The sequence below is a fragment of the Prinia subflava genome, chromosome 12 (genome assembly GCF_021018805.1).
Source record: "Prinia subflava isolate CZ2003 ecotype Zambia chromosome 12, Cam_Psub_1.2, whole genome shotgun sequence".
Lineage (NCBI taxonomy): Eukaryota > Metazoa > Chordata > Aves > Passeriformes > Cisticolidae > Prinia > Prinia subflava.
In genome coordinates this window covers 10,811,629-10,824,326 of record NC_086258.1, presented here as the reverse complement: position 1 = coordinate 10,824,326, position 12,698 = coordinate 10,811,629, and positions in this window count along the sequence as shown.

Below are 12,698 nucleotides of genomic sequence, written 5' to 3'. Positions count from 1 at the left end.
CGCCCCCCGGAGCCCCGGGACGGGTCCGGGCTGGGACCCGCGAGAGCGGGGAGAGCCCCCAGACCCAACCCGCGGGAGCGGGGAGAGCCCCCAGACCCAACCCGCGGGAGCGGGGAGAGCCCCCAGACCCAACCCGCGGGAGCGGGGAGAGCCCCCAGACCCAACCCGCGGGAGCGGGGAGAGCCCCCAGACCCAACCCGCGAGACAGACCCCGTCCCAGCCCCTGGGGAGCGGGGAGAGCCCCCGGCCCAGCCCCCGGGGAGAGCCCCCGGCCCACGGGGAGCGAGGAGCGGAGCCCCCAGATCCAACCCGCGGGGAGCGAAGCCCGCAGCACCCCAGCCCCGCGGCGCCAGAGCACCAGAGCTATTTTATTTTTTTTTTTTTTCCTGGAAGAAGCAGTTTTCCGTGGCGGGAAGCGTTTCCGTTGGAATGGGAACACTGGTGGGTGTCAGCTTCGATGACACCTTTGATGGGAGAAAGATTAAATCACTTTCTTCCTTTTAATATTTGGTTGGTAAGGTGAAGTATTCAATATAAATACAGTCACTATTATTACTTTAATTATTTTTGCTTAAATTGTGTATAATATTAAATATTTCACATTATAATCTATATTATATTGTATTTCATGGCATATTTTTACACACAAAAAATTTGATCATATCAAGAAGGAAGGTCACATGCTTCTAAATTAAAGTTTGCTTGGTTTTTTCCAGTATGGTGAATACTAAAGATTTGTTGGAATGCAGAGGAAAATGGATGTTGTGGTGCTGGTGTATCCCACAGCCAGGGCATCTGGCCATTCCAAACCACAGTTTGGTTTTTAGGCTGACGTGGTTCCTGAGGGCAGCCCAGCCCCAGGCAGTGGCACAGCCCTGTGCCAGGGCGTGCTCTTACCCCCTCCTGCCTCACCAGTTTACCCCCCAGACTCAGGATGTTATGTGGAACAGTCTCAAACATCACTTATTAATAATCACATATTGTGTGAGATGCCCAGTATTGATTTAAACCCAGGGGCAACTTTGGGAAGAGCAGGTTTAATTTATAGAAACTCTGATGTCTGATAGCAATAAATAATTAGGCGATCGCAAGAAAAGGGATCAGAGGGCTCTACCCTCCGACTTCAGCTGGCTGCTCATGTCCTGCTAATAAATTGGTTAATAAAAGGAGAAAGAAAGCCTGGATTCTGGGGTTATAAAAACAAATGACATTTTTATGTTTAGTGGACAGGAAGAACTGGGAAGGCAGAGAAGTCAGGCGGGTGCACAGGGAATCACTCTGCGTTCGCCATCTGAATTTCTTAATGACATTCTCATTAAAAGTTCTCGCTGCCAAGTGCTGTTTGCTTTTGCCCTCAGAACTGCCTGCATTAATTAAAGTAACTTGCTTGGAAGTTATTTACCTCCAGCGTGGTTGCCGTGTGCGGGCCGGGGATGCGCGGAGCCGCTGCTGCGCGGGGCGCGGCGGAGCCTCCCCGGCGGGGCAGCCCCGGACCGGGCAGCGGAGCTGACCCCGAGCCCGTTCCAGGGGAGCATCGCAGGGCCGGGCACAGGGAGCCCGATGTAAATGTTCAGAAATGACAGAGAGGAGTCCCCGACAGCCTGCGGGCAGCCGGGGCTGCAGCACCAGCCAGGGCTGCCCCCAGCCCTGCCCGTGTCACTGAGAGCAGCTCCACCTGAGGCTCCCAACATCCCCTCCTAACGTCATCATGTGGAATTATAAATGTTATTATTTACATTACAGCAAACATAGCAAACCCCAGGGGAATAGAAAACCCTTTCATCAGGCAACAAACCAGTGCAGAAGCAGAAGCCAGCCCTCACTGTGGAGACCTGTGAAGCCTGGGCTGGAAGAGGAGCATGGCCTGAACAGGAGGTGAGACCATTCCAGAATCTTCTATGGAACACATTCGTGTGAAAAGTCAAATTTCAGGTCAATAGAAATTACTTGCTTCAGGAAAAAATAAACATTTTATTTCAAAGTTTCATTTTATTTACATTCTTAGTATAAAATTGAAATGAAACATTAGACTGAAGTGGAAAATTGAAACATTCTGCTCTGAAAAAGGTTGAGGCTGAATGTTCTGACCTTATCAGGAAAACTTGCCCCATAACCCCAATTTTTCTTTCAAACCAGAATTTTGTCAAAGGTCTTACATTCCTACAAACCATCTTGTTTCTGTCCTGCAGAACAGCACAGACACACCCTGAGGGTCACCCATGGCCAGTCACGTCCCCATCAGGGGGCTCTGTGGCCTTGGACATGCCAGACTCCTGCAGGGAGAGCACTGGACATCCCACATTGCTCCAGAGCAGGGCCTCAAATCCAGGACACTTTGTTCGAGCATTCGCTTGTCCTGGCAGCAGCTCTGGCCCTTCCCTGCCCAGCCGTGAGCCCAGCGCCCCGTTGGAGCTGTGCCTGGCAGGGCCCCGACTCAGCCGCGGCCACGCTGGGCTCCTCTGCCACAGGCTCCCTGTGAGTCACCTGTCAAACCTGCTCCAGCAGATGTTTGGGATGTTAATTCCCAGTAAATTTTGATGCATTGTGTTTACTCCCGGTCTGACGGGCAGAGCCATGCCCATCCCTGCGGGCGCACTCCTGCATCACCTCCCACTGCATCCTTGCAGCTGAGCACTGTCAGTGCCTCCCGAGCCGAGAGGAGCCACTTCAGTTTCCCGGCGATGCCTCAGCTCGTGCACGGTGTCACAGCCAGGGGCAAGTGCCAGCGCTGTGCAAACAGCTGGCAGTCAATACCCTGCAGCCCTGAGGGGCTCCACCCTGCCCTCGCCAGGAGTGCTCGGCCACGGGCGCAGGGCCCTGGCAGCCATCGGCGGCTGCGGCGCCGGGTGTGCAGCGGGTCTGGGCAAACGCCTGCAGTGGGTGCAGGGCCCTGGGTGCAGGGCAGGGCAGCAATGCACGGGTGGGCACAGCTGGGCGAGCACAGCCCTGCAGCCAGCCTGGCCTCCCAGACGTGCTGGCAAACTGACCCCTCGCCGGCCTGCCCGGAACCCTGGCTTGGCCCGAGCCCTCAGCCTTCCCTCTCCGCCAGGAAAGGGCCGTAAGGAATCGCCCGGCTGCAGCAAAAGATCTTCAGGGCAAGAAATCAAATAAAATCTTCATAGTGATGAAGTGAAAAATAAAACACGGTTTAAGGAAATGGTCCTTTTCTTTGCCGCTGGGGGGTGTCCAGAAGGGGAACACAGACAGAGGTGCTGAAGGTCTCAATCATCCCACTGCTTAATTATTCTATCTCTCAGAAGGCATCTCCAGGCAATTAGAATAATCATTCATGCCTGTGCTTTACAGGGACTCTCGCACTCTTCCCGTGAAGCGTCAGAGCTGGATTGTAATATTTTTTTTAAACTTTAACAGTGACCTGCAACTAAAAGAAAAATAAAAGTTTTTTGAAATATTAGTTTAATAAGACATGAGAATAATATTAAGGATATGAGCCTCCCTTATTTATTATTTATATGTGTAGTGTGATTTAGAGATGCACTTGAACCAAGCAAGTCACTACCAAAGAGTGGATCTATCCCTCTCTATATATATTAAAAAACCCTACAATATTCGCCTAGAGATTCTGTCCACATATTCGGAGATTGTGATTTAACATACACAGTTTATCAAGGCTGGTGTGCTGCACACAGAGGCTGGGGTTTTATGTAAGGGTATAAATAATCAATGCACATAGCAACTTTAAATTACTGCTAATGTGTTTTACTTATGTTCCCACTAGAACAATATGTGAAATAACAGGGAGTTGCTAGGCACACGCTTGACAAATAATATCCATGCGTTTCCATTTTTATTATTTTTATACATTTCTTATTAGGCCAAGTGGTGCAGTTCAGGCCCAGGCAGCCACCCGGCCCTCGCTGCTGGATCACAGAGGTGTGAGCTGGGGGGAATGCTGGGGGCTGGCAGGGCTGGAATGTGGCACTGGCACTGGCACTGGCACCATGGGCTGGCAGGGCTGTGGCACCAGCACTGGCACTGTGGGCCCATAAATTCTCCGTCAGGACTGTCAGAGAGCAGCTCTGGCTGCAGCAGTGCGTGCTCACAGCAGCAAAGGGCTCCTGCTCTCCTGCACCTCTGCAGGTTTCCCCATTTGCTGTTTCTGTCCATTGGGATATTGGCACAACGGGGCAGCTTGTAGACCTGCTACAACCAAAACATAATTCACCTTTTCTCTTCTGTCATTTACCTTATAGAGTGTCTGTGAAAAGCTTGGCTGGACCAAAACATGGACCCCCAGGAAGGGATTCTGGAAGGGTCCAAACCCCAGCAGTTCCCTGGGACAGTGTTCCATGGCCCTGTGTGGGCAGGAGGGCTGACACCAGCAGCAGGCAGGGCTGCCCGGGCAGACTGTGCCAGCACCATGCAGGGACAGGGGCAGAAGGGCTGGACCCCTCCAGCAGCATCTGTTCTGGCAGCTGCTGGGCACACACTCCGTTAGTGGAAGGGCAACCTCACCTGGCGTGCTCAAATGCCATCCACAGAAATCCCAGTATTAAACATGGCTCTAGTAGGAAAGCACTTGACTAGGAAGGAGGACAGATTTGCTCTAAAGCATGCAATCATCTCATCTGCGTGCACTAGAGGTCTTACAAAACCTTCTGTGCACTTAAGCAGTGGGTACGGGAGGAGCAGGGAGCACTGCTCAGGGCCTGCCTCCCACATCCAGAGCCCCCCACTAAACACCAGCAGGGGGCTTTCCATTAAAACTACTTAGCAGACAATAACTATTTCTTTGTAAACAAGTCTTTGAGTGTTTATTACTGTGTCACCATCAAAGCCATACAGCTTTGTGCTGTGTTTAATGGAAGAAAATTAACAGAGTGTTTTGAAACCCACTCCACACAGAAATGCAAATGGGTTTCCTAGGGTGCACAGGCTGGGGCTGCCCCTGAAGCTATCAGGTGCCCCCTGGACACTGCCAAAGCTGCATTCTGGTGAGACAAACCCCCTTCACTGCACAGAGGAGCAATAAAGAGCCAGCAGCCTTTGTAAAAATGTCCTCACAAGCCAAGTGTCATTTCTTGCAGTGAGAGCAGAGTCCAGCTACACACTATTAATGTTAATTGAAAAACTTACCTCAGCCTCCATGAGAGATCAGGGAGCCCCAGAAACGATACCCAGACGAAGTGAGTGTCCTATGGGACTGGCAGCTCACAGGAGCTTTTTGTTGGGGGTGAAATAACAGCTGCCAATGAAGAGTGTAGCTGTGTTTTGGAGAATATTAATTTGATCAATGTGACGATCAAGATTATCCTCAAAATGTATTTCCGAAGACTGGGCAGCTGTGACTGCCCAGTGCAGCAGAGGGGCTGCCAAGGGCTGGGCCAGGCCAGTGCCACCAGTGATGCCATTGTCCCTGCCAGGCACAGTGCCCAGGGCTGGCACCAGCCACCACTGGCACACGCGGAGGGAGGGGACATCATCCCTCAGCACAGGATCTGGTGCACAGGGAAAACTCCCCATTCCAGGGAAAAGCAGCTTTGGATCTTTAATTAAAAAACAGGGTTCACAGCACCGGGGCATTGACTTCCACCAGTTAATCTCCATCACTTCATTTCACCACCAACTTCCATACTCTACAAAACTGCTGGAGACAATTTTTATTGATTGCTCTTCAAGCCGTCAAAAGCGTCCCTGGCTGATCATATGTTACCCCCAGACACCTTGTGCATTTCAGATAATAACTTGGTGCTCTACAGAAGAAATGAATTGGATGTGCAGTCAGTAACTGTCCAAGTGAATCATGTTACTATATGTCAGCAGCCCAGGCTCTGACTATCATTTTAACAGAGAGAAATCCGCTATTTTCATGGCTGTTTGAAATTATTTTCCAGATGAATAAGATATAACAACAACTACTTACAGTAAAGAATAATATGGGGAATCTGTTTGCTACTTGGAAACAAATCTTTCCAGTGTAATGCTGTTTAATATTATTTAATCTGTAACTATGAACATGAAAATTTGAGACTAGCATTCATGTAGTGCAAAAAGCTTGTGATGTGGGGGAGTGGGAAGCTGGAGTTGGTATGGGTGATGGGTAGTGTTTGCTCTCTCATAACTGCAAATACAGTAATTCATACAGAAAAAGGAACATTGCTAAAATGAGGTTGACAAAGATGCATCCTGTTGCCAGTCATTGGCAGTGAAGGTTTATTTTGCATAAACAATTACCATGTGCCAGGATTACTTCCTTTTTCCAGGGTGTTTGGAGTGTGTGTCTTGCTCGGAATTGCTGCAAATAACTGCAGATGGATTTTGTGATGTTGAAAAGAAGCAAATCGTTTAGCAGCTCTTACCAACCTGGGAGCTCGTTATTTATAAAGCCTTGTTTTTCTGCAGGAGGCGTTCCCCAGGCCTGGCGGGGCCGGGCTCCTGGGCAGCCCAGGCTCTGGGGCAGGGCTCTGTGTCCAGGGCCCCGGAGCCAAGGGATGAGCCTGGGCACAGCCCCGGCCTCGGGCACTGTGGGGGTCCCGGGCAGCCCCCCCTGCACGGGCAGGGCAGGGCAGGGCAGGGCAGGGCAGGGCAGGGCAGGGCAGGGAGCGAGGGCTCTGTCAGTCCTGTGGCACGACAGCTCTGCTGCAGGAACCCTCACCCAGCCAGGGAGCAGCTGTCCCTTTCACTGCCTTATCTCCTGCTTTACAGAAGACTAATGAGGGGGATTATTTGACTGATATCAGCCTACTTTCCCAGTCCATCACACGCAGTTTCCCCTCCAAGAGTTTCAGACTCCATAAGTGGCTTTATAGCCCCACCACAGGCAGGTGCCTGCTGCTCCTGGTCACTCCATTCCACCCCTACTTTTTGTAAGGAAGGGCCCCAAAAAACATTTCCTGGGGAGACAGCTCCCCAGCCGCTTCTGCAGAGCCTCCCAGAGGCTGAACCCACAGGCAAGAATCCCCAATGCCCGGCTCAGCCCTGGGAATGTCTCCAGTGCGTCCCAGAACCAGGTGGCACCGCCCTGGGGCAGAGTGGCCAGGCCCTCACATACACAGGTGCTCTCAGAGCTGTGTCACAGCTGTGTGTTAACGCAGGCAAAACGATGGAAATAAAGAAAAGGAGGTTTGGTGACATGGAGAAGGTCTGGGGCTGCCTGCAGCTTGGTTCATTAGGGACAGGGTCCCAGCCATGCTGTGCTGCAGCGCATCATCTCCAGACAGTGGAGTCCTTTCACTGAAAGGGTTAAATGTGTCATAATAAGGGTTAAATGAGCCATAACTGCTGCAAAACAGCAATTCACTCCTTGGGTGGGTGAAAAAAAGTGGTTGAGGCAAACCATATTTATTCTGGTGAGTCCAGAGGCAGGACATATTTGCATACAGATTTGCATGCGTGACAAGAGCACAGCCATCCCAGCTGGGTACCAGGAGCAGTTTCCCACCCCTTACTGGACCAGCCCAAGACCAGCTCAAGAGCCAGCCCTGGAGAGGTGATCCCACCCAAAGGTGCCTGCAGGACACCCCAAGCAGAGGGACCTTGTCCATGAGTTTCCCTTTTCCTGCAGAGCCTGTCCCAACCCAGGCTGAGGGCACGGAGCAGCCCCCGCACGGTGGGATGGGGGTGGGATGGGCCAGGCCTGTGCCAGAGATGTTTTGGATTTGGCACGACAGAAAACCACCAACTTCCCTCCCTCCCTCACTCCCTCCCTCCCTCCACCCTCCCTCAATCTGTTCCTCAGCTTCTCAGCTTCCCGCGCTGGTCCCTGATGTTCTGTCACAGGCTCCCGGTGGGAGCTGGAAGCAGAAAATGGTCCTGCCACTCGCGTCGGCTCAGCCTGCTCATGTTCCAGCTGGTAAGTCATAAAGAAATGGTAAAACACAACCCCCTCAGGGCTGCTGGGAGCTGGATCGAGTTTTTCCATCTCTCCCCAGAGACGGCTCTTTATTCTCACACTGACAAAACTAATGGCCTGGCTGGGTCTGACAGTGACAGAGCGGGCAGCGGCGCCAGCCCCACCAGCGCGGTGTCACCGTGACGGGCCGGACCCCCGTCCCGGGCTGGGGACAGCCCTCAGCCTCCGTGCTGATGCAGGCCCAGGCTTCTTGCAGCCAGAGATCATGTTTGCAGATAAATATTTAATTTTTAAGAATGAAATCTTAATTGCTGCACTGGCTTGCGCAGTGAGACTCTAATGCAGCCTCCCCACACTGGGCAGGTGCGGGCGGTTGGGGTCTTTGCACTCTCCTGGCCCCACTGCAGAGGGGGCTCCCCTCACAGGCAGCCCCTGTGGCTCTCTGTGTTGTGTGGAAGTCCAAGAAGAGCCAGGCACGCACCTGCTGCTGCCAGGTGAGGCAGGGGCAAGAGGCAGCGTGTCACCTCTCGAGGCTTCTGCCCTGGCCTGGCGCATCCATGCTGCTGCCACTTGGCGAGGTTAGGCTGGGCAAGGGGATGCCCACACACGTGTTCCTCCATCATTTAATCTGGAGTGATGCATATAGAAATTTAGATCAGGCAGCTTGACATTCCTGACTGCTGAGGCTGTGAATCGATGGCCTCTCTACTCCCTGCCGGGGAGATCGATTCCCCAAGCACAATGGATTGGTTTCATCACTTTGGTTTCACCTTGTCAAAGTCATGTCTGATTTACTTTAGTCTGGAGGGCAGCTTTTAAGTATTTCATTGCATTTTGTAATCTGGCTGTGTGCCTTTGCTAACCACGCTGCCCTCTGTGAGGCTGGGCTGTGCCTGGCACCAGGCTGGACAGCACTTCCCACGACAAACAACCAGCCTGGTCTGGGCAGGGCCAGCTCAGAGCATCCCTGAGGTAGCAGTGAAACACTGCCAAGATTCAGAAGCAGCTGGAAAATATCCTGGGGATCGTTGTATTCTGGAGAGGTCCTGGGGCTGTCCTGAATGGGAGAATGCTCAGTCCAGTCTGGTTGAGAAAACAAAGTTTGGCACTTTTGCATCCTTCACCAAAAGATATGAAAATAGAACATGTTACTGGAGCTGGCATGGCTATAGCTCTCCCAGGAGTGCTGCAGCCAGTCCTGCAAGCTTCCTGGTGTCTGGTTGTTAGCAAAATCATTTTCCTGGTGCTTGGTTTGGCCCAAGTTCTGCTTTGTCCAATTATACTCCTGGGTGAGTTTCCTGAATGCAAGTATTGATCACTCTTCAGACAGGTTTTCTGTCTGGTCTCTACATTACCTCTGCTCTTCTTCAGGCAATCAATTATATTTTTATAGCCACAGGTAGTATTAATCAATATACAGTAGCAATCTAATTGATTTGTCCAAGGCTTTCTGTCGGTGTTGGTGATCAGGAGGGTCGGGCTGTGTGTGCAGTCGGGGAGCAGGCGTGATGTCCCCACCAGGGGAGGGGCAGCTCCAGCCCCCTTCCAAACACCCCCATCACACTCCTCCTGTGGTCCCTGCAGTGTCACACTCTGGCCCCCTCCCCGCTGCTCATTACCATTATTTATCTCTCATGGATGCGTCTGGAGGCCACAAGAAGGGTCAGGGAACATTTGTACAGAGAATTAGCAGTAATTTTTCAGGGGAGAAATATATATCTCCTGCTTTCTGCAGAGCTGGGAGGGGCGAGCGGGCCGGGAGCCGAGCCCCGCTCCTCCCTCCACCTGCTCCATCTGTCACGGCTCCCACACGGCTGAGACGGATGCCCTGAAGTTTTGATACCCTCATGGCCAACAATAAATGTTTGTGATTGGAAAGGCCCCCAGGGATGCTCCAGCACTCCCGTGGTGCTGGGAGGGAGCACGCTGTGTGTACGCAGAGCAGGGAGCCCGGCCCGGCCCCACTGCAGCCTGCACCAGCCAAGCAAGGCACGGGGGGCTGGCAGCACCCAGCCGGGCCAGCAGCAGGAGCCAAGTGGCCACACAAGGGTTAATTTGGGAAGATCTCTGTTGATAATAAAGCTGCTTTTTCCTGGCGATGATATGATCGGAGCAGGGTTGCTATGGCAACAGTGGCTCTAGAAACCCCCCCGACCGCTGGTGGCTGCTCCGAGCCACGGTGTGCCCACCCACCACCCGTTCCCTGCCCACACCACCCATTCCCTGCCCACCCACCACCCGTTCCCTGCCCACCCTCCACCCGTTCCCTGCCCACCCACCACCCGTTCCCTGCCCACACCACCCATTCCCTGCCCACACCACCTCCCCTGCTCCACCCACCATCCCACACCCACTGCCCACGGCCGCGGGCCCTGCTTGCCTCCCGGGGGTCAGAACGGGATGGGACACATCCCTCACTGCAGCCTTGTCCTGGCCCCCTCCCGCTGCCCAGAGCTGCCCTCTGGGCTCGGCACTTCTCAGGCCCTTCTCCCTCTCCCCCAAGCCCAGCTTTGCTGAGCCCCCCCTGCAGCCGCCGCTGGCGCGGTGCCCACAGGGTGCCCTGGTGGCCCTGACTGTGTCGGGGGCTGGCCAGGACCACCAGTCCCACCAGGCTCAAGGCCAGCTCCTGGCCGGGTGGTGCCGATCCCCCCGAGGCTGTAGCCAGCTGCTGCCGGGGGCTGTGCCCCACTCTCACCCTGGCTCCAGCTGCTGCGGGTGCTGACACAACTCGTGACACGCTGCTCACTAAATCACGCACCTTCCTTCCTCCTCTCCCTTCCTCCCTCACCCATTAATGAAATGAAATAAATTTTCCATTTTTAAACATGAAGTTTTAAAAAAGAGCTGCAATTCTGCGCACATGCAATTCCCAGCGGGAGGGGAGAGCGGAAACGGGCCCTTGTGCTAAATACAGAACAAAGCCTTCTGTCTGAAAATACCTACGAGGAGCTAACAAATGCTAATGACAAAATAATGTATGGGGGGTTTAACGCTGGATGCTTTTTATCAGCAAATTAGCACAGTTATTATGCTGCAAATGCATTTAACAATAATTTGTTTCAATAACTGTAGAACTGGTATTTTAAAAAATATACACCATATTTAGAACACTTCATCCATGAAGGACCATTATTGTTTTTTCCTCCCCAGAGAGTTATAAAGGTCTCTCTTACAAGTGAAAGAAATACAATCATCACCCTTCACAGCTCAGTTACTCTCTTTTATTTTATTCAGAGCCATTTAAAGTTTGTGTTTTTAAAGGAAAAAGATCAAGTGTCTTTAAAGGGTCAGGTCTGGAGAGGGCTCGGGGTCCCACGCGGGCTGGGGTTTGGCCGGGATTGCGGGTGCGGTGGCTGGGTGGGCACGGCGTGAGCAGGACGCGGGCACAGGGCACAGGCACAGGGCACAGGGCACAGGGCACAGGCACAGGGCACAGGGCACAGGGCACAGGGCACAGGGCACAGGGCACAGGCACAGGGCACAGGCACAGGGCACAGGGCACAGGCACAGGGCACAGGGCACAGGGCACAGGGCACAGGCACAGGGCACAGGGCACAGGGCACAGGGCACAGGGCGCAGGGCACAGGGCACAGGCACAGGGCACAGGGCACAGGGCACAGGGCACAGGGCACAGCCCGGGCACAGGGCACAGGGCACAGGGCACAGGCACAGGCACAGGGCACAGGGCACAGGGCACAGGGCACAGGGCGCAGGGCACAGGCACAGGGCACAGGGCACAGGCACAGGGCACAGGGCACAGGGCACAGGCACAGGGGACAGGGCACAGGCACAGGGCACAGGGCACAGGCACAGGCACAGGGCACAGGGCACAGGGCACAGGCACAGGGCAGAGGGCACAGGGGACAGGGCACAGGCACAGGGCAGGGGATGCGCCAGGGGCGCTCTGCCCCCGCCGCTGCTCACCTGGCTTTGCTCACCGGCCCAGGCGGGCCCTGCGAGGTGCCGCCCACCCCTGCTGGAGCTGCCCAGGGCAGGGCGCGGGCTGGCAGCGGTCTCTGCCCAGGCGGGCGGGTCCGCGGCTGCCCGCGGGCGCTGCCCACGCTCCTCGGCAGCCGCCTGTTTACAGCCCAGCTCCTCAGTCACAAACCATTAAGGAAGGAAAACAGCTACATCGACACTCGCCTGAAGTGGATTCATGTGTAAATCAGCTGCTTTTAAAATTTCACTGAGCATGAAAGTTCACCTTTAAAATCGACATAAACCACAGCTGTTCCCAGGGCATCCGAGGCGCAATCCCGCAATCCCAGGGGAGAGGATGCATTTAAATGTGTAACACAAGCACAGGGCTGTCACAAAGTTGAGGCTGCATCCCTGCCTTCAAACCCTTTCCCGCAGCAGGTGGCCAGAAGTGGCCCCAGCAGCAGGAGCGATGTGCTGCTGCTGCAGAGCTGCTGCTGCTGCAGCGCTGCTGCTGCTGCAGCGCTGGGGCAGCACCCTGAGCCACACGGCAGTGGGGCAGCTGCACCGTGCTCTGGAGGCAGCCAGAAAACGCTGCACACCTTGGCTTTCTGTGCTGCACAGGAGCAGGGTCCCTGTTTCAGACAGGTGTGAGCAGGGCTGTGCTCAGCAGGGCGTGCGGGGATTCCCAAAGTGCCAGGGCAGCACTCCCTCAATCCTTTGGGGAGTTCTGGCTGCTTGCTGGGGAGCCAGCTCTGCCCTCAGCTCACCCAGCAAGCACTGCTGGCTGATAAAATCAAACAATAACTTCCAGGACAGTCTACTCACACCATAAACAGCTGAAAGAAAATCCATCTCTTCTCCATGCAAAACCACTGATGAGTTCATGAACTGTGCTGGGCAATAAATCACTTGTGCTTATGCAGGAGAGGCGAGGTTTTTGGGTTCCTAATAGGCACTCTGACAA